Here is a 22,108-nt window from a genome sequence, read left to right on the forward strand (position 1 = left end):
TTCAACTCAGGCTTTTTTACTTCTGAGTGGGGAGGGATGTCTTCCCACTGTAGAGACAGCTCTGCAAGGCCAGTGAAAAGCCACAAGGGAGGTAATGGGAAGCTTCCTTTATCTATTTTTGTGGGAGCCATAAACATGGCCACTGGGCTATAATATTAAATTGGGATACCGTCTAGTTAATATAATATTAAATTGGGATACCTTCTAGAAACATTGGCTTTTAGCAATCCTTTCTGATAAAATGGAGGTGTGCGTTTTAAAAAATCACAGTTAAATCATCCTCCTCAAGCTTCCTTTCTGCAATTATTTACGCTTCTCAAATGCCACTATTTTTCTGTCATTTTTGCTCTTCTCTGAGTTGCTCACTGCCCTTCCTTCCACAGAGAGTCAAAAGTTGCTCCCTTCTTGCCTGACAATTCTATCTGCCATGTGTTGGACCAGGACCAAGGGAAACAAAAGGGCAGGAGGGTGAGCCTAATGAAGTGAGTTAGACATCCAGAAAGAAACAGAGGATCAAGAAAAGCAATGCTAAATCCTGGGCTAAAATTTAGAACCATTATGCCTTTTGACTTTCATTATAAATTTATGAAATAACATTTTGCTCAATGCTGTTAAGATGGATGTTGTGCTCCCAGCACAAAATAAAAATGCTAGGTAATGCATCTGTTAATTAGTTAAATTTAGTCTAAATAAATATATACTTCAAAACATTATACTGAAAAAAACAAAAACATTTAGTGTACTTAATGAATACATACAATTTTATCGGTTAATGTAAAATAAAAAACAGAACCTACTGTCAGTTCTGTGAACTAGACCCCACCCAGCTAAGAAGGAGAACTCCCCAACCAGATCTGTTATTCACACCTCCAGGAGTTTGGCATTCAACAGGAAGCCAGCAGCTCCTCCATACAGCTCAGCCAGCTAGCAGCTGCCCCACACAGTTCAACATGCAGACAGCCAATTCCACATAAAGACCACAGACATGCTGTGCCTGCCAGCACCTTGTCCCAACACCATCCTGTCTACCACCTAGCCCTACATTCCCCCAAATTTTGTACCCTCCCTCAGCAATGCCCCTCTCCCCTACATAGGCTCCCCTATAAAGCATGCCTGCCCCCTTTCCCCGGGCCAACCATCTTTTTCCCTTGGGTCTGACCATATGCGGTCTGCAATAAAGTTCTTGCCAGTTGTTTCAACTTTGCCTGCCTCAGTTTCATGTCAGTTTACCCCAATATATACTATTCATAATTAAGATAATACATTTCCAAAATATTTTCTCCATTTCAAAGATAAGAAAGCTGAAAGGTGGCCAAATCAAATCACCTGAGCAAAGTCTCACAGTAAGTGTCAGAACTAGGCTCAGAATTCAAAACTAACCTGAAAGCAGTATTCTTCCCACAGCTGGTCCATCTGCAAGAGCTAGGAAGGAGCACCCAACTGGCTGAGATTGGAGCTAAGGTTAATTATCTGAAGATCAGGAATCACTAAAGTCCAAGCATATCAGTAAGGGTCCAGATAGGCAGGTAACGTAATTTAAGGACATTTTATAAAAGAGATCATTTAGTAAGATGTGGGGAGACCATAAAGAATAATGCAGAACCTCGGGCTCAGTAACAGAGGGCTGCTCTTAACCCACTGCAGCCCATAATGTGCAAGGAGAGGGGACAGTTATTGCTGAGAGTGCTATATGGAGAGAAGCAACCACCAGGAGCCTAAACCTCTAGGAGATAGAGGAAGATTGACAATGAGTAAAGGATTCCACTTCACACTCTCCTCTCCATGGTCTCCTGCTGGTACTAGTCAGCTGGACTCATCTGAAAGTCAGATGAATGGAAGAAAACCCGCCCCACACTGTCTGCAGCCCAGGCAGAGCTAGGCAGAAGTGTAGGAGCACAGAGGAGAGCCAGCAGCACATGCAATTCACCTCTTGGTTTCAAAAGAAGTAAGAACCATAGAGATACGCAGTCAGACTGACGGGACTGATACAGAACTAGGTTTCAGATCCCAGTTGGTTATGGAAAGACCCTAAAAGATATCTGTGTCCATAGATACTGTTTTTAAGAGTTTATGGCTCACTCTGTGTTCATGGCTTCAGCAGTCTTTAAAATTTCACCTCTCTGGCCAATGATTGCTTGATGCCTGTTCCTTCTACCATTTGGTCTGTGCTTCCTTCCTGCTTTCCAAGAACACAGAGGTTCCAAGCGGAGATTCAAATAGTGGCTTCATGTCTTATCGATTGTGTGATCTGGGACAAGTTATTAAACATCTGTCCTCCTGCTTCATCATCAGTAAAATGGATGTCAGAGTAGTTGCTTGCCTCTTTAAAGCTAATAGTGAGATGATAATTATTTGATTGAACAAATTTTTCCTGTATTTTCCCTAAAATAATATAGTCCCTCTTAGTTTGATACTTTCCTAAATATTTCTTCTCTTGCAACTAAAGAAAGACTAACATAAGACTTCAAAATTATGTATTAATTTAGTAAATGTTAAAAGGAATGACATTAGTTCTAAGTTCTATGAACATCTTCAATTATAAAATTATTCAATTATAAAATTAAAGGAACCATACATACTTTGTCTTCTTCTCAAGGTTTAGAGGGTTCATATATGTGCTATGTAAATGTCAAAACTATGATATCCAAAGCTGCCATCTCATTAATTAAATCAATTCAAGCATAACAGCATGTGTGCCTTAAATATGGTATATGATCAGTGAAGTTTAATGTGTTTGACAAAGTAAAAAATAAAGGAATAGTGCCTCTCTTAACAGAGTGCTATGAAAAATGAATATTTCAGTTATTAACATGGTACCTGTCACATACCAAGAGCTCAAAAATTATTAGCAATTACCATTATTATCATTCTCCTTCACAAATATTTATTGAGTTTGAGGCTGTGAGTGGGAAGACTTATCTGCATTGCTCATGAGCATCTGATAAATGCTTATACAGGGATGCAACAGTGATTCTGGCCAAATATAAAAGGAGCAATGAAAGGGCAAATGAAAGGTGTTACTCAAGAGGGACTTCAAGGCTCCAGTAATAAGATAATAAGACCCTAGAAAGCCAGAGGCTGACTAGTAAGGTAAAAGCAGCAATTAAAAGGCATAACACACATGATATGAACTTTGGGAAGCCAAATAGTAAAGGATGGGTCACTAGTCCCTCTCAGCAACTACAAATGAGGAATACAAGCAGCAGTCATGGAGTTCCAACTTTCCACCAGGAAGTATATTGTTGTTGTTTTAGTTTTGCACCCTGGAGTTAAGCATTCCTTCCCAGAGTACTGAGGGAAATTGTTCCTGGGCATTTCACAGAGCCACCTTTGCAAATGGCATTAGTAGAGTCCATTTGCATAGAAGTTACTGCATTTGCATTCATCACTGCAGGAACAAATGGGAACAGAGTGAGCCAAAGCAATAAGCTGGCAAAACTTTTAAGAGTCTGAACTGAAAGAACTATTATCACATAGACTGAGAAGTCTCTGCAGTGAGCTTATCATGGTCCTGCTATAAAGAAACAAGTTTTCAACGTCCTCACCAGACCAGCAAGGTGGTAGAGAGACACCACTCTCCCCAGAGGACCTTGTCTAGGAAACAGCTGGGTACAGAAGCACTGAGCCATGTGTTAACCTTCTAGTCAGCCAAACCAAAAGCAGAGTAGGGCCAGAGGGAGCTGGGCCCAAAGTACATCAGCAGTTAGTGATCCACTCACAAAACCAAACAAGTCAAAGGGAAGGTTCCAGAGCCTGGGCTTGTCAAGGATTAGAGCAATTTCTGAGCCAAAGTACAGGCCTTCCTGTTAAGGATTTCTAGACCTTGCAGCCATGGACAGGAACATGCTAGAAGAAAATAAAAGGACAAGGAAAGACACTTGAGATCAGGCTGAAGTGTCCCAGCATGAGCCATTGCATGAGATCATTTATTCATCTAGCTGTTATTTAATGATCATTTACATAGTGCATTATTTTGGGCTATTATTTTGGGCAATGAGTATACAACTAAAAGGAAAACCAAAAATTTTCCACCCCCATGGAGCTTATATGAAAGTGGTAAAAAACAGATGGGACAAATAAACCAATAAATACATAACTTCAGGTAAAGACAAGTACTATGCAAAACACATAAGAGATGAGGTAGAGAAGGACGGCTCCAGGCTCACTACCTCTTCTTCCTGACTTAACTTCACCTTCAGGGAGAAGGATCGTCACAACCCTTGTACTGCATTCTAAGGCACTGATTGGATTCACTCTCTGGTGAAAGAGTTGTTTCATTTTAAAATAAGTGGATTTGGGGATTGAGGGTGTAGCACAGTGGAAAAGCATTTCCCTAGCATTCTCAAGGGCCTCCGTTCCATCCCTAGTACTTATCACTGGTACTGCAAAATAAAATAGATGTTTTTCTCTCTGAGATAAGGAGCAGGAATAACAAGCAACCCAGAGCCCAATTTTTCACTGAAGATCAATTGGCCTTCTCTCTCTGTTTGTGTCCTGAGAGCAGGAAGGTGCTCTGCTTCTTCAGTGCAAATATGTCTGACGATCCCCTACTATTTTCTGCCTCTTTCTTACCCATAATAGCACTAGAGAGAGGCAAGGGTTCAGGCCTGGCCATGGAACAAGAAAAGCAGGGACTGAGGAGGGACTGACAGACAGGACAGCCATGACGGCAACTGTCATCGGACTTAACTACTTTAGGAAAAATGAGTTTTCAACTGGTCCATCTCAGTTCTTCCACTGTTCTCCAGTGGGTTTTGACATGGAGGGTTCTGTGTCCAGTCAATAATATGGCAATTTACCACCATTCACTAGATTTATCAGTCAGCTATCATTGCCTAACAAACAAGAACAAAATTCAGTTGCTTACAAAAATAAGCATGTACTTTGCACAGGTGCATGTTGTTTGGCAGGCAGCTCTGATGACTTTGGCTGCACCTGCATGGGCGTAGAGGGGCAGCTCTAAACTGAAGTTCTCCAGGTTTCTCATCTTCCTTAGAGTGGCTAACTAGCCACAGAATTCCCTTCTCATGATAACAACAGAAAGTAAGCAAAATACTCAGGGCACCTGTGACCTTAGGCTCCAACATAGCACACTGTCCATGGTACATCCCATGAGGCCCTAGGTGGATGTTGGTGACAGAGGACAGCGGAGGAGCAGTGGGAACCACTGGCATGTAGTCACTTCTTCGTGTAACTCACTTGTAACCTCAGGACCCGCTCAAGTCTGACCACATATGTACCACTTCCATTTGATAATAGACTTTACTTTATGACTCAGTGGATCAGACAGCACCAAGTTCATGATGGGCAGTTCATGTCACATGTCAGTCTGGTGTCATTTCTCATGTTCAAGTGTTCACTTTCCACTAAGATCCAGTAACAGGCCAAGATTTGTTTCTCAAATAGAAAGTAGTTGTTTACAGATAATGACAGAGCCTTTCTCTAAAAATCTGAAGGGCCTCCTCTGTGATTTACCTATGGGAGTCTGACCAAGGCTCCAAACAGCACCCCTACCTGCCCCTGACACCTCTAGAACTGTGTATGCTCTGTTGGATCATAGAGCCAAGTGGCAGAGTACCCTAAACAACAGCCTGGATCTGTTGCTGTACCTTTTCCTCTTACAGGCCCTTCTAAAAACTAGCAGCTTTCTGAGTCACTCAGTAAATGGGCAGGAGTAATACACCCAAACTGAAGAATGTGTTACCTCCAAAATCCAAATAGGTCTCTAGGCACTTGGTTGTAGGAAGGGCCAGATGCAACAACTTACCCTTCATATGAGGACTCCCAGAAATTTCTGAAGTACAGGGCCTTTGAATTTTAGTCGGATTCGTTTCCCACCCTCTGACAAGCAAATGGATTACCAACAAGTCTAGTTTGGTTGCTACCTTTTGTTAACTTGATTCAGTCAGCATAATGATATCAATATAATGGACCAGTGTGATATCTTGTGGAAGAGAGACAATCAAAATCCCTGTTAAATAAGTTGTGACACAGAGCTGGAGACTTGATATACCCTGATGTTTGACAGTAAATGAGTATTTCTGGCCTTGCTAACTAGAAGTAAATGGCTTCTGGTCGGCCTTACAGATAACATGGAGAAAAATGTGTTTGCCTAATCAATAGCTGTACACCAGATACCAGAAGATGTGTGAGTCTACTCAAGCAGGAAACCACTCTGCTTCAGAAGCTGCAATTGGAGTCCCCACTTGATTAAGTTTATGGCAACTTAGCATAATTATCCAACATCCATCCATCTGCTACACATGCCAAAGAGAATTAAATGGAGATGTGGTAGGAACCACCACCCCTGCATCTTTTAGGTCCTTGATGATGGCATTAATGTCTGCAATCTTTCCAGTGATGTGATATTATTTTGGATTTGCTATTTTCCCAGGGAAAGGCAACTCTAATGGTTTCTATTAGGACTTTTCTACTCTCATTTCACAGGTTAGGGAACTGATATAAGCACCAAATATATCTATCCAATTATGCATTGTGGACCTGGAGAAATGCCTACAGGATGCCTACTGGACCCTCTGTGAGTCAGACCTATACTAAAACTCCATTGATCACCTGATCTCCATAGGTGTCTACCCCTTCCTGGAGGGCTACAATGGTGTTTCAGATCTCCTGGAATCAATGTTAGCTCAGAATGAGTGTCCATGAGTGCCCAAATGTCTGGTCACTTCCTTTTCATCAATACATGGTTACCACAATAAGAGGCTGTGAATCAACTGGGGAAGGACAGGAGCAAGCTGACCGTGTAACCTTTCAGCAGCGCACCAGGATCCTCCCTTGCCTGCCACAGACTGGCTGACTGAACACAGCGTGTCTTCTTCAGATGATGGCCAGGAGAGGAGGACAAACAAAACAACAAAAGCACTTTACAGCCATTGGCTTCAGAGCCAGCATACCATTGCTTCTGCTCACACTCCTTTGGTCCAAAACCAATCACCCAGGTAAGCCTCAACTCTAAGGGCAGGGATCTCAATCTGCCCTTACTGGAAGAGCTGTAGAGGTGCCTGGTGAAAACAGGAAGAAGAAACTGGGCCACCTATTCCTCATGCCCACACAAAGCTCTTGGGAACATCCTGAAAAGTAGAGACATGGTCTGGGGCCGAGATGGTGGACCTTTTAGAGCTTTCAATGATGCCAACAGTCTGCTGCAGCACCTGTGCCATACATTTGCCATCACTGGCCTGGGGAGAAAGGAACCTTATGTAGGCTCCACCTCAAATTTTATGTCATCTTTGACTAGAGTTTATCAACTCTAGTGATGACAATACCAACATTCCCCGGGTACTTGTTCTCTGCCAGGCATTATTCTAGGTGCTTTACATGAATAAATTCATCATAATCCTCATAAAAACTTTTTAGGTGGGCTCAGTAGTCCTGTCCATTTTTGCAGGTGGACAAACTGAAGTGCAAAGAGGTGGATTATTCAAGGTAACAGAGCTAGAAAGCCCCAGTGAAGATGGGTGCCCAGGCAGTCAAGTTCCAGGGCAAACCTGTCGGAGTCGCTCCCAGCCGGCAGGAAGAACACACGACAAGATCTGGCAGTGGGTAGGCTCTCTTTATTTTCCTTCTCCGCACAGTCTGCCCCGGGATTCTTCCCGGCCGAAGCCTCTACCGGTCCGCTCCCCGTGGCTCCTTTCGTGCTTCTCCTCTCCCGAGTGGGAGAGGCACTCACTTATATGCAGGCACATCATCCAATCAAGCCGAAGCGGGTCAGGCAAGCTGATTGGCTAACATCAATTGTTGCTAGGCAGATTATTCTATGAGGCAGGCTGTTTACGCGGCAAGGACACCCAGGAAGCAAGACGCAGGCGCCATCTTGGCGCCCTCGATGGGAGGGGTAATCTAGCTCAGGCTTTGCTCTTTCCCACAGGCCCCATGGCTGTTATGCATGGTGGCCTAGCATAGCCGCGGCTCCCAACACAAACCCTCCTAACAAACTATAAGATCATCTTCACCAGACAGCGTAGGCTGCGTGAGCTCATGTGTTCTGTGCCCTGGCCACACTTCCAATGGATGCTCACAAACTGAAAAGGTTGTTCACATGGAGAGGGGAAGGGTAGGGCAAGGGCTGGGACCCAGTCTGCCTTACAGGAAATGGTGGCTCTCAGAGGCAGGAGCTCAGATGAAATCTGGCTAAAATTCGGTGTGGGGTGGAAAGAGGAAGTACAAGAAAAGGCCTTCTTGGGGACCTGGGGAGGGATGATGTGGATGGGATGAAGGCAGAGTGGGCTCAGTGACCAGAAAGGAACCTTCAGGGCTGGAAAAGAGTTGGCTTTGAAACTTACAAGGTCAAGCTCAGAATCCTATGTCTGTAAATTAGTGGAACCTGGGGTTCCATGTCCAAGCCTCAGTGAAAGTGATGGCATAGGGACAGGATTGAGAGGGGAGAGCGTAGATGCACAGGGGCATATTTCAGGGAGCCATGGGCCTGAGTGGTGAGTAAAGAGACAGAGTCAGCCAGTGCCCAGAGGCAAGTTGCTGACCCATATTCAACTTGTCACGTACTTCAGTTACTCTTATTATAAACAATGATAAATGCTTATTCAATAAGCTTTGTTTATTTTCAGACATTGCGTTTGCATTTGACACTCACAACATTTCTGCATGGGAAGCAGTTTATTTTTAAAATAATGCTACCAGTGTTCAGGAAGTTTAAAGTCTGCTCTAAAATTGTGCAGTTAATTAGAAAAATTGGAATCAGGACTTCCACCTGTTACCCCTGCACCAACCTTACATCTTTCTCTGAAGGAGGGCAAACAGCACAACCCAGGCTTTGGTCTCTTAAAGGAAGGCAGCACTTTAAATCTTTATCAATCATTCACACTTTAGTATGATATATTACATCCAGGCCTGAAAGTAAAAGAATACCTGGTTGTACTAGAAAGATACAATGAGGGCTCCACCAAGGGGTGAAAGGGAGACAGCACAGTGAACATCAAAAGATAATTTCAGAGGAACCCTTCCACACCGTTGGTGGGGCTGCAAAACAGGGCAGCCCATGGGAAATAAGTAGGAAAGTTTCTCAAAATATGGAAAGTAGAGCCACTATTGATATAGCTATTTCACTCCTCAGTACACTCCTGAAAGAATTAAATATAGCATGCTATGGTGATAGCTGCATACCCATATTTATTGCGGAATTCACAACAGGAAACCCATAGAAATACCATAGGAGCCTCTCAACAAATGAATGGATAGAGAAAAAGGTGGTGTGTGTATTATGTGCAGCACCAGTGCATTATGGAATATTATTCAGCCATGAGGGAAAGTGAAATCACATCATTTGAAGGAACATGGATGGTGCTGGAGATCATCATACCGAGTGAAATCAGATTTACAAGTCAGGATCAAATATTGCATATATATATAATAACAAAAAAGGAGAGAGATAACCGGAAGTAGAAGAAAAACCATAAGAGGTATAGATCAGGGGAGAGGGGTGGAAAGGAAAGCAGGAGAAAAGCGGGGATGGGAATAATCAAAGTATGCTGTGTTCATGTGAAATATGCCAAAATAAAATCAGCTACTATATTTATGCACTAATAATTGTAGGGGTTACTGGGCATTGAACTATTTCCACTGAACTACATCCCCAGCCTTTTTATTATGAGACAGGGAGATTTTTATAATTAATTTTACCCTTCTCTGGGACTTTCCTGTTGGAACCAAGCTCACAGAGGTTCAAGACAAGACAAAAGATGTATTACGAGGGCATTCAGTTAGTAATAAGAATAACTGACCCTCTTCAGGCTGCCTGGTGCTATACTGAACGTGATGAATTTTACAGAGGCAGGATTGTGCTAATGAAATAAAGGATTTTGAGAGGGGCAGGGTGTGAATACTAGTGTGGGTCTGAGGGTCAGGAAAGGCCTCCTAAGACTATGACATAGGGAGTAAGATTTTAACAAAGAGAACAAGTGAGGATTGCCAAGATCATGTTGATTAAAGAACAGCATCAGTACCCAAAGTAAAATAATAATAATAATAATAAAAATACCAAGAATACCATTAGTGTAGTAATTGCTAACATGTATGTAACGTTTGTCATGTGTTATGTATTGCTTTCAATAAATACATATGCGTATATAATATATTGCATATCAGTAGGCATAATGATCTCTGTTGTACAGATAAGGAAATTGAAGCACAGGGGAGAAATTATTTTTTTCCAGATCAGATAAAACCAAGAGAAAAGTTTCTGGGTGGTTAGAGATCAGATCCAAGGTCTCAGCACTGGGTTCCAAGAGGCAGGATGACCAAAGATCCCAGGGTTTAAATCAGAGGTAGCTGGCAGCATTTTTCAGGTTATGTGTAGACCCCCTCTTCCATCACTAAGCTCAATCTCAACCCCCAACTGAGTGGCAACACAAGAATTATAGCAGCAGATGAGACTTAGCTGTGACACCCTGGTGGGTCCCCTCACTCTGAATCCTCGCATTGTAGAGGGGTACAGAGAAGGCCCACCCACACAGCATCTCATCTTGGCCATAAATAACAAAGCTATAAAAAAGAAACCCACATGCACCAGGGCTTTATCATTAATCCCACCTCCTGCTCTCTCACCCTACAAGTATGATGCAATCATCTGAACCCACAGTCAGCTGAAGTCAGACATTGTGAACTACAGTGTGTCAGGAACCAAATGGCTCAGGTCAAAAGATCCAAATGGAAGGTCTCACCTCATCACAAATGGAAGGAGAGTTTTTTTCTTTTAGTGATAACACACTCCTCTTCCTGCCACCTGATCTCAGCAAAGGATGTCATCAGCCAAGCCAAAGGGCACCTCCCCAGTTCCTCTATTCCTTCTGTTTCTCCTTGTGGTTCTGGCATTAATAGTGCATTAATATAACATTACATGAATTGACAAGGAGAGAAGGGAGGAGGAGAGAAAAGAGGAAGGGAGGAAGAAAGACATCACAGACTGCTTCCAAAGAGCTCACTGTGATGGTGCAAATGGGCACACAACCTGGCATGATATGTGATGCAGGAAAGCCCTGATCAAATGTAGCAGCAGCCCAGAGCCAGCAACAGCCTCTCCTGGAAAGGCAGAAAAATATTTTGAGCCAAGTTGTGAAGAATACAAATTTTCCAGATAAGAAAACAGGGCTGTTCTAGTAGAGGAAGCAGCTGTGCAGAATCACAGACAAATGAAAGAACCCGTCCTGTGTAGGATAAGCCTGAGAGGACCATCAGGGCTGCAGACGCCCCTAGGTTTATCCCTCCCTCAAAGTTGGAAAATTAGAACTGCTGATGTCTGCGTACCCGTCTTCTCTCTGTCCACATATAGGTTCAGTATTTCTGCCTGATAACATTGTTTAGCTCTGTCCCTGACGCTGATCATTACTACAAACACTGTCACTGAAGGTCATCTCTCAATGGCCTCTTGACAAAGTCCTTATTATTATAGCAGCCTGGTCTCTGTGCTTCCTGGTTCACCATATTCAAAATTAACCATTGTCAGTGGTCATCGTTTCTCAGCCAAAGGAGAATGACATTTGTTTCAGCTAGAACCCTGAGGACTCACCAAAAGGCAAGTTAGAAAGCTGAGCTGGAAAACCAGAGAACTGAGTGACAGGAGCATAGCTGTTCACGTAATAAATGCAGAATTCATTTACTCATTCATTCAACAACACTGTGGACCATTTAAAGAGTTTAAACTGTTCTCCATGCTGGATGCAGGCCATAAGATGGCACATCACAAGCAAGACTCAGTCTCTGCTGCCGTCGTAGAGTATGGAGGAGACAGCTGTTAATCAAATAATTATGTAAATAAGTATAAATTACAAATTGTAGCAAGCATGGTAAGATCTCCCTTAAAGGGAAATCTTTGTAATTACAATGGTGGTGAAAGCAGCTGGGAAAGTTCTCCAAAGATGAGACATTTGAGCTGAGACACAGAACTGCATGACAGCTCCCAATGGATGCTTCCCAGATACCACCAGATTCCACAGGAAGTCATCTAGTTAGGTGATTTGCAAATTCTAGTTAGCATTCAAAATAGGCAACAGGAAAGGGAAAGGCTGTAAATTTTCTTCAAGCCCCAAAAGATGGCAGGTGCACTTATGCATTCCTTCATTAAGACCAAGCCTAACCCTTACTCAGGTATTCCTGTCCCCTGTGTACAGGATGAAGATCTAAGTCTAAACTTACCCAATAGTATACAATGGGAAGAGTCACATTTATTTTTTTTTGAATTTTTTTTTTGTCTTTTTTCATTTTTATCGGTACCGGGGATTGAACTCATGACCGCCTGCTTGCAAGGCAGGTGCTTATACCACTGAGCTAAATCCCCAGCCCCAAGAGTCACATTTAAATCCAGGGACATCCAATTCAAACTCCAGCCACTGTAGTCCATACTATCCCCCAAGTAGGTTCTTCATTTCTTTATGGTTCAACACACACACACACACACACACACACACACACACACACACACACATTCTCATATGTTTACAACCATATAGCCAAGTACACAGATGAACACACAGTTTTCCCTAACTCTAAATGTAAAAGACAAAAATCTATAAATCGATAATACTTTCCAAGATGCACCATCTTAAAGGCCAGAGGAGGCAAATTTCCTCCTATATTTATACTATATATTTATAATGTACTATAACATAACATACGTACTATAACGGTAACATAGATTCTCTACACATCTAAATACCTGGCTGTCTCCTCTGTGCTCCAGTGAGATAACACATAACACAGCAGGGGTCTCAAAGTTGAAGCTTTAGAACCTGAAAAAGAGGCTTTCATTGAGTACCTGTTTTATACAATATCCTCAGCTTTTCTAGAAATTGAAGTTACTGTAGAAGTCTAGTCCAGGGACAGACCTGGCATGCTAGAAGCACACTCCTGTGAAAGACACTAGTGCAAATGCCTCTCTGGAGACAGTGGTTAAAAGGGATTTCCTATGCAGGCTTTATCTCTTACCAGGCATGACCTAAGCAATTCACTTTACCTATATGAGTCGATTTCACCATCTAGGAAATAGGAATAACAATTCCACTAACCTACCTCATTTTAGTCACCTATTGCTGTGAACATGCTGGACAAAATCCCCCAATCTCAGAGATTTTCCGCTAGTGTTTGTCTCTACAGGCCTGTAGGTGGACTGAGGCAGCTCTGAATCAGGCTGCAGAGGAGTTCAGGTCTTTTCCACATGCCTCTCATTTTAGCGTAAGAAGAAACAATTATTTTGAAGAAAACAAGAGACATGATGGTACCATTATTGATTTCCTGGTGTCTGGTCTTCAGAGCCCTTAAGGCTCCCTTTCTTGTGTTTTGATTGCTTTTATACTACTTTGATGTGTATTAATTTATTGTGTGAAGGTATGGGCAATTATTTTGAAGAAAACAAGAGGCATTATGATAGCCATTGCTGATTTCCTGCTCCTTTTTCTGCAATCCTGTGTTATTTTCATTGTTTTACTCTGCTCTACTTTCTTCTGTTTTGTTTTGGTTTGCTTTATTTTGTTTTATTCTCTTTAAAATACAAAACAGAAAGAAACAATTATCTTGAGCATGATCCTCCCAGGGTCAGTGTCTCTGAGCACATTTGAAGCCTTCTGTTGGATGTAAGTTATGTTGCATTTGTTCACATTTCAGGATACACAATAAGTCACATGGCCAAATTCAAAGTCCACAGTATGAAGTAGATTCTGCCCACTTGGGAGCTATGGAAACAGTGGGAAGGTGTTCCAACTGCTGATGTGTAGAAATTTCTCCCAGACTTGGAGACCCAACCAATCATTAATCACTTTTTTATTGGTTAGGAATTTGGGGAGGGCTCGGCTAGGCCATTTTCACTTGGACTCTGCTGTGGTTACAGTCAGGGACCAACAGGTTTTGGCTATCTGAAATCTCCACTGGGTACAGCTGTCACTTCATGTTACAAGTTACTAAGCTATCAAATACATACATATGGCCTCTCCAGTATGGCAGTATCAGGGCAGGATAGTCAAAATGGTTGCATGGTGCCTGGCTTCCCTAGAGTGAACATCCCAATGCAGAAACTATATGCCCTTTCTGACCTTGCCTTTGAAGTTCCATAGATTCAACTCCATTGCATTCATCTCGAGACTAAAAGTTGCTGCAGAAATTGTATATATAAAGTACAGTATGTAGTGCAGAGTGAACTCCTAATAAATGGAAGCAGCCAAACAAATCAGAGTCCCCAAGTGGACACGCCATGTGATCCACCTACCTAGCTTGTTAACTCAGGGTAGGCAGCTGGTCTACCTTGGTGAGGGTAGAAGGGAAAAGCAATGCAAAGATTACTCAAAGATACCTGGAGGGTGTCAAGTACAGTGCTAGGCAGTCTACATGGATCCAGTATCTCATTTCAGCCCTGCAGCAAGGCTATAAGGCTGCATTGTTATCTTCATGCTCTGAAAACTCTCACTCCCATCAAATGTAAAACTGTTGTAACTACATCACCCACTGTGGAAGGAGGTACTTGGGAGATCAGTCGAGCATCTCCTTTCCCTACCTTCATCTCTTTCTCCCTGCCATAATGGTCTGTTTCGTGAGAAAGTCCATGCAATCTGTTCACCCCTCTGTCGCAGCCCTAATCCCACTGTGCATGCCAATTTTGTTCTGCTCTCATGTCACTGAGAGCTATTGAGGACAGAGGCCACATCTGATCTGTCCTGTGCCCAGGACAAAGCCTGCTCCAAACAACATCAACATTTTCCATTTGTGCTTTAGGTTCCTCAGCACTCTGCTCTGCTGGGATGGACCCCATTCATGAGCTCCCTTAACCTCTGCTGCTGGTTATATTTTTCCAGAGGGGAATTCTGGCAGGGGATCTGAGGAAAAAGGAAAGTACTCTCCGGATGTTTATTCCCTTGCTCCCTCGCTGCAAGAGTGTGGCTCTGCTACCCCAACTGAATACCCAAATCTTCTCCGCCTGTTCCACACGTGTTCCCCACCCAGGAGCCCCTGTGTCTGGTACCTCCTCTATTCCCCACTCCTTGGATACAGGGAGAGAAACACTGTTTTAACCTTGGGTCCTGTTTTAGCTTTAAGGTTTCCAAGCACCTTGGGCATGCCTTTTGCAAATAGACCTTTTATTAATTATTCCTTGAATTAACTTAATTGGAGTGTTTTGTCTGCATCTCACTGACCTTGACTGATATAGAGCACTCAGAGGAGAGTGGTCAGGTATATGTGCCCTATGTTGTAAGGCCTATGACCACAGACTCATCTGGACGCACAGGCCAGGCCAGAAGACCCAGCACTCTGTGGAGGGTATAGCCAGCTCCGTCAGTGAGCCATTAAAGTGTCAAATTGTTCCCACTTGGAGCTGTCAAGCATCCATCCAAGGCTTCATTAGGGACCAAATTGTCTCTCTCTTGACATATCAGTGACAGAGAGGATTTCAATTAGAGCCAGACAGGGCCTCGAGGAGCTAACACATCTCATGAGCGACAGTCTCAGAGCATCCTGAGGCTTTTCCAGCTGGCCTTTTCCATTCCCACTAGGCTGGACAAACACAGTGAGCTCTCTCACTGTGTTTGTGAGAGGGCCCTGCAGCCCTTTGCCCACAGCCAGATAAAAGCTCCAGGCTGCCTACCCAAGGAAAATTCCCAGAGCAACCTCAGAGGATCTCTTAGTGGGGAGTGTGATCAGCATCATGTCTACTCACAGGCGTGGCTGCTTCCTCATGCTCTTGCTCAAATGAATCTGTGTTATAACTTCTATGCCCTGGGGCCCAAATGCTATCCAAGCCCTAACTGATGCCCCCTCAAAAGATGTGAGTCAGGAGCTACTGTTCTACACTCCCTATGTATCCTTCCCTCTCCCTCCCAGGTCTTATCACACATGTCACTAATTAGTCACTTGTATAATTATCTATATTCTATTCTCTATCAGGTCACCCCTCAACTCAGACTGTCCACTGGCTTCCTTTGTTTCTTCAACAAAGCCAGTCTTCATAGTGGCCCATGAGGCTCTCCACATCCAGCCTCCCCAACCTCCTGCTCCTTTCTTCAATGCAGTTTGGTTCTACCATACTGACTTCTTTCAGCGTTTAGAATACATCAAATAAGTCACTTCCTCAAGACCTTTGCGAGTGCTTAAGTGCTTGTTCTTTTGTCTTTGTCAAGTGCCTGTTCTTTTGTGCATGATTTTCCCTCAATCTCTTTTCTTTTTTTTTTTTTTTAATGGTACTGGAGATTAAACTCCAAACCTTCAGCTGAGCTACATTCCTAGTCCATTTTTATCATTTTATTTTGATACAGGATCTCACTAAATCAACAAGGTTTCCAGACTGGGCTCTAGCTGTTGATCTTCCTAACTCAGCCTCAATGTTAGGATTACCCATGAAACGAGGCTCCCTCTTACCTCCTTTTGATCTATATTGTCATGTTGCATTTATTTGCTTTTCAGATTAACAATAATTTAAAAGATTCACAATGAAGAGGGCATAGGCAAAGACACAGGACACACAATCATTCCTTTTATTTTTTAATTTCCAAAAGCAGTTGTATAACTTTCTAGCAGAAAAGGGACGCTAAGGTCATGATTACACAAGGGTGATTTCTGAGTCCAGGTTACCCCCTTGTGCGCCTGTTTTGCTGCTCCTTTGTTGGATCATATTACCACTTGCCTACAAGTAGGAAACAAGAATAAACAATCTCCCATTTGTAACCTTCCCTTTTATGACAGGTGACCTCTCGAAGATTGTATTGCAGTTTGTTTGCTTGTTTGCTTTAAGTAACTTGTTAAGGTAAAACTCACAAAAGGTAAAAATAGCACAAAATTAGCCACTTTTAAGTGCACGATTCAGTAACATTTACTATGTCATGCAGTCACCAATTCTATCTGCTTCCAAAACATTTTCATCACTTCAAAATAAAATCTCATATCCATTATTAAGCAGTCACTTCCAACATCCCCTTCTAGATTCCTGACCTTAGGACCAACCAATTTTCATTCTGTCTCTACAGACTGATCTATTCTGAATAATTCATGTAATTGAAATTACGTAAGATGCAACACTTCATGTCTGGCTTCTTTTATTTAGCATAATGTTTTGGAGGTTCGTCTACATTGTGGCATTTATCAGTACTTCCTTTTTATGGTGGAATGATAATCCACTGTATGGATATACCACAATATGTTTGTCCATTCATCTGTTGATATACATTGAAGCTATTTCCATTTTTGGTTATTATGAATACTTCTGTAAATAACATGTATGCACAAGTTTTTGTTTAACATCTGATTTTGGATCTCTAGAAAATACACCTAGGATTGGTATTGCACAGCTTGATATAGTAATTTTATTTTTCACTGTTCAAAGAATGTCAAAATTCTTTTCCACAGCAGTTAAATTGCTTTGAAGTCCCACAATGTGTAAAATTTCCAATTTCTTCACATACTTGTAACACTTCTTATTTTCCAACTCTTTTCCTTTTTGTAAATTGTAGCGATTCCAATGAATATAAAGTGGTTCCTCATTGTATTTCAACTTGCATTTCCCTTATAACTGATAATGCTGAGTATTTTTTCACGTGCTTGTTGGGCCATTTATAGATCTATGGAGAATTTTGTACTCAGGTACTTTATCCACTTTATAAATTTCACTGTTTGTTTTGTTCTTGACATTTAGGGGTTCTTTATATTTTGTGGATCCAAAATTCTGAACATATAAGTGATTTGCAAATAATTCCTCCCATTTGTAGGCTATGTTTTCACTTTCTTTATATTTTATGCATAAATATTTTTAATTCAATAGTATTCCATGTATCTTTATCCTCTGTTACTTGTGCTTTTGGTACCATATTCAAAGCTCCATTGCCAAATTCAAGTTCATTCAATAAAATATTATTTAACCATAAAAAGGAATGAAGTATGGATCGATTCTGTAATGTGGATGAGTCTCCAAAGAATATGCTAAGTAAAAGAAGCCAAAAGATTTAGTCTTATGTTTCACTGAGATATTTATAAATAAATGGATGCAACTTGAAACCATGTTTATAAGCAAATTAAGTCAAACTCATGTATAAATACCTGTATAGTCTCCCTAGTGTAAGATAGGAGTTTAGATAAAATGCTTATGGATTTAGATCTTATATTTATGTGGTTGATTCATTTTTACATATAGAATGAGGTTATTGACCAACTCCATTTTTTGCATATAGATAACCAGTTGTACCAGAACTACTGGTTGGAGACAAAGGTTTCTCTTCTCCCTTGAATGGATTTGGCACCATTATCAAATATCAGTCAGTCATAACCATATGAGTTTCTTTCCAAACTCTCAGTTCTCTTCTGTTGATTTCTATATATTTATCCTTAAACCATTATCATACTGTTTTTGTTACTTTAGCTTTGTAATAAGTTTATTTTATATTATTTTATTTTAAAGAGAATAAAACAAGACAGAACAAAACAGATCATAACAGAACAATGTAAGCAGAACAGCACTTCACAACAAGACAATCAGATATTAACAGTAGCTACCATAATGTCTCTTTCTTTGAAATAGTTGAGAATACCTTCACATACAATAATATCAAACATAACAAAATAGTATAAAACCATTCAAGAGAATGAAAGTATTACAAGGCATTCAGAACCAAATAACAGAAAATGAACACTGGCTAATATAATATCATTTTCCATAAACAATTTGTTTATATTATCACACATATTAAAATCCAATAAGACACAACATGATAGAACCAATAGAAATAGAAGAACAAAAGTTTGGTAGGACTTCAAAGCAAGATGATATTAAATCAGCAATGGCTTCCATAATGTCTTATTTTCTTCAAAGAGCTATTCATACAATCACAGATAATAAAAGCAAACAAAACAGAATAAACTAATGAATGAAAACATTATAAGGCTCCAAAGCAATGTAATGGGGAATCATGATTACCATAAAACCTTATGTACTCTTACCATTTCTTACACTAGGGAGACTATATGGTATTTATACATGTGAGTTTGATTTATTTTGCTTATGAGTATGGTCTCAAGTTTCATCCATTTATTTATAAATGTCTCATTGTGATCATTCTTTATAGATGAGTGGTACTCCATTGTATAAAAATACCATAACTTTTTTATCCATTCCTCAGTTGATGGGCACTTAGGTTGTTTCCAGGATCTGGCTATTACAAACTGTGCTGCTATAAACATGGATGCACATATATCACTGTGGTATGATGTTTTCAGTTCTTCTGGGAATATGCCCAGAAGTGGAACAGCTGAGTCAAATGAGACTTCCAATCCCAGTTTTTTGAGGAATCTCCGGACTGACCTCCACAGTGGTTGCAAAAGTCTACACTCCCACTGATAGGGCAGAAGAGTTCCTTTTCCCTCACAGCCTCTCCAACATTTGTTGTTGATAGTTTTCTTGATCCTGGCCATTCTTTCTGGAGTGAGATGGAATCTCAATGTGGTTTTAATTTCCATTTCTCTAATGAGTAACAATAATGAACATTTTTTCATGTATTTATTTGCCATTTGTATTTCTTCATCTGAGAACTGTGTATTCATCTCGGATGCCCATTTTTGGATCAGGTCTTTGAATTTGGGGGGTCTGATTTTTTTTAAATTCTTTATATGTTCTAGACAGAAATCCTTTGTCTGAGGGACAGTTCACTAAGATTTTTTCCAAATTTGTGAGTTTTCTTTTCACTATTCTGGAGATTTCTTTCGACACGCAGGAACTCTTTAATAAGACATGATCCCAGGTATTGATACCGGGAAGTATTTCCCTTGCGATCTGATTCTTGTTCATGAATTCTCTACCTACTCCTATGTCTTCAAGATTTTTACATACTTTGTATTTCAACAGATTTAGTGTTTCTGTTTTAATGTTTAGATCTTTGATCCATTTTGACATTAGTTTAGTATATGGTGATAGGTATGGGTCTAGTTTTAGTTCTCGGCATATGGAGAGCCAATTTTTCCAGCACCATTTATTAAAGAGACTGTCATTCTTCCAGTGAACCTATTTGGCCCCTTTATCAAAAATAAGGTGGTTGAGTGTTTGTAGTTGTATCTTCTAATCTAGTCCATTGATCTTCAGATACGTTTTTAGTCCAGTACCATGTTGATTTTATTGAGACCATTTATATTAATGGCTATATCTGTTATATACTTGTTTATTGTTGACATGTTATCTTTCTGCTGTTGCATCTTTACTTTTCCATTCTGTTTAATTGTCTGCCTTGCTTAGTGGTTTTTTCCTATATGTATCCAGAATGTCTTTCACTATTCTTTGCACGGTTGGTTTGGTGATCATGAAGTTCTTCAGCTGTTCTTTGTCATGGAAGTATCTTATTTCTCCATCCATTTTGAAGGATAGTTTTGCAGGGTGGTCCAGTCAGGCCCACAGGACCTCCCATGCCACCTCCGGTGCTCCAGGAAGCTGGACAGGCTCCTAGCCACTGTGCGTGATGGTCCAAACCTCTCTCTGGGCTAGCACTAATGTGCCCTCAGCTCCCTTGACTGAAGAAGGTCTAGTCTGGGCATGGTCTGGTCCAGCCTGCAAAACCTCCCAAGCCTAGTCTAGTGTGGCTAGAAGCTGGGCAGACACTTAACTGCTGGAAGTGATGATCTTAAACTCTCCCCAGGCCTGCCCCAGTGAGCTGGAACTCACCTGGAGCAGCCCCAGTTCCCCAGATTGAAAGAAGGTCCCTGGGTGTGGCCCAGCCAGGCCTCAAAACCTGCAGAGCCCAGTCTAGTGTGCCTGGAAGCTGGGCAGGTCCTTAAGCACTGTGAGCGATGATCTTAAACTCTCCCTGGGCCCATGCGGGTGTGCTACCATGTTGATTTTATTACAGTAGCTTTGTAGTATAACTTCAAGTCAAAAAATATGAACACTTCATCAATTTTCATGTCATGCTTGCACAGGGGCCATGCTAATCTTCTCTGTATCGTTCCAGTTTTAGTATATGTGCTGCCAAAGCAAGCATTGTAATACGTTTTTGAAATTAGGAAATGATTTTGAATTATACTATATGAATCTATGTAAATTATAGATACATATTAACTATTCCTATATGTACTGTATATGTGTATTACATATTATATTTTCTATATTATGTATATATTTGTGTATATATGTTGATAATGTGCTTATATTTATACATGCCAATGTATGTTATACGTGTATACTATTCTGTATCTGCCAATGTATATTATGGATATACAGTCAGGTACTGGTATATAGATACATACCTGTATCAAAGTGTTAAAATTTGGGTTGTGAGATTATAGAAAACCACATTTCCCTCTTTTTGCTTGTTAATTTTCTGCCTTTATGCCCAGCTCCTTCCAGTGAACAGGAATCACATATTTATTAAAATAAAGGGGGGAAAAATTTTTTTAAATCAAAATTCCAACAATACATCTCATTTCTCCTCTTGATCAGAACAAATCTTCAGTTCTGCAACAATCTTCATCTTCCATAAAGATCCTTCAATAGGCAACTTTCGCCTCTAGACATTCCTCCCACCCTATCTCCCAGGGCCACTTACTGGGTCTCCTGTGTTTTACACAGGAAGTTGCTTTTGCAGCCCACCTTTCATCTGCTTACAGCCTGGCTACCTCCGGAGACAATCAGTCCCAAAAGGCTCAAGAGTTAATAAAGGTACCATGCGAGCCTCAACTTGCAAGGACAGCTGCAACTGGGAGTCAGAAGAAAGGCTCTCTATGGAGACTGAGACCAAGGCAGCAGGTACAAATGGAAAGTTCATGAGCCTCAAATCCAGAACAAAAAAAAAAAAAACAAGAAACTCTTATGCTTTCTGCAGATCAAGTTCTTGCCTTTGAATTTATACATGGAGCCAGAAGGATCCCAAACAGGTCCAGAGTAAGGGTACAGCCTGGGGACAGCCCCATAGCCCATTTACCCCATCCCTCTTGGTGCCTGGCAACCAGAAATCCAAGGAAATCAAAAGATTCAGTCCAAGTCTGAGAAACACAGATTTTTATGTACGTACTCATTTCTCTCCTGCCAACTTCCAAATGCACTTGTCAGCAGGAAACTGTTACCTGGACATTAACACTCATAAAAAACCTGCTCAAAACACATTACTGCAGGTACCTAACATAACCA

At 41.2% G+C, this 22,108-nt stretch overlaps 1 non-coding gene across 1 annotated transcript; it reads right to left on the bottom strand.

Moving 5' to 3' along the window:
- Positions 1–20,856: 20,856 nt before the first annotated feature.
- Positions 20,857–20,959, bottom strand: LOC111756186 (U6 spliceosomal RNA). Its single transcript, XR_002790662.1, has one exon. It is a non-coding gene; the product is annotated as a U6 spliceosomal RNA (small nuclear RNA).
- Between the last annotated feature and the right edge of the window lie 1,149 nt (positions 20,960–22,108).

The sequence above is a fragment of the Cavia porcellus genome, unplaced genomic scaffold (assembly GCF_034190915.1).
Source record: "Cavia porcellus strain 051 isolate PalLab524CR breed Dunkin Hartley unplaced genomic scaffold, mCavPor4.1 scaffold_5, whole genome shotgun sequence".
In the NCBI taxonomy this organism is placed as follows: domain Eukaryota; kingdom Metazoa; phylum Chordata; class Mammalia; order Rodentia; family Caviidae; genus Cavia; species Cavia porcellus.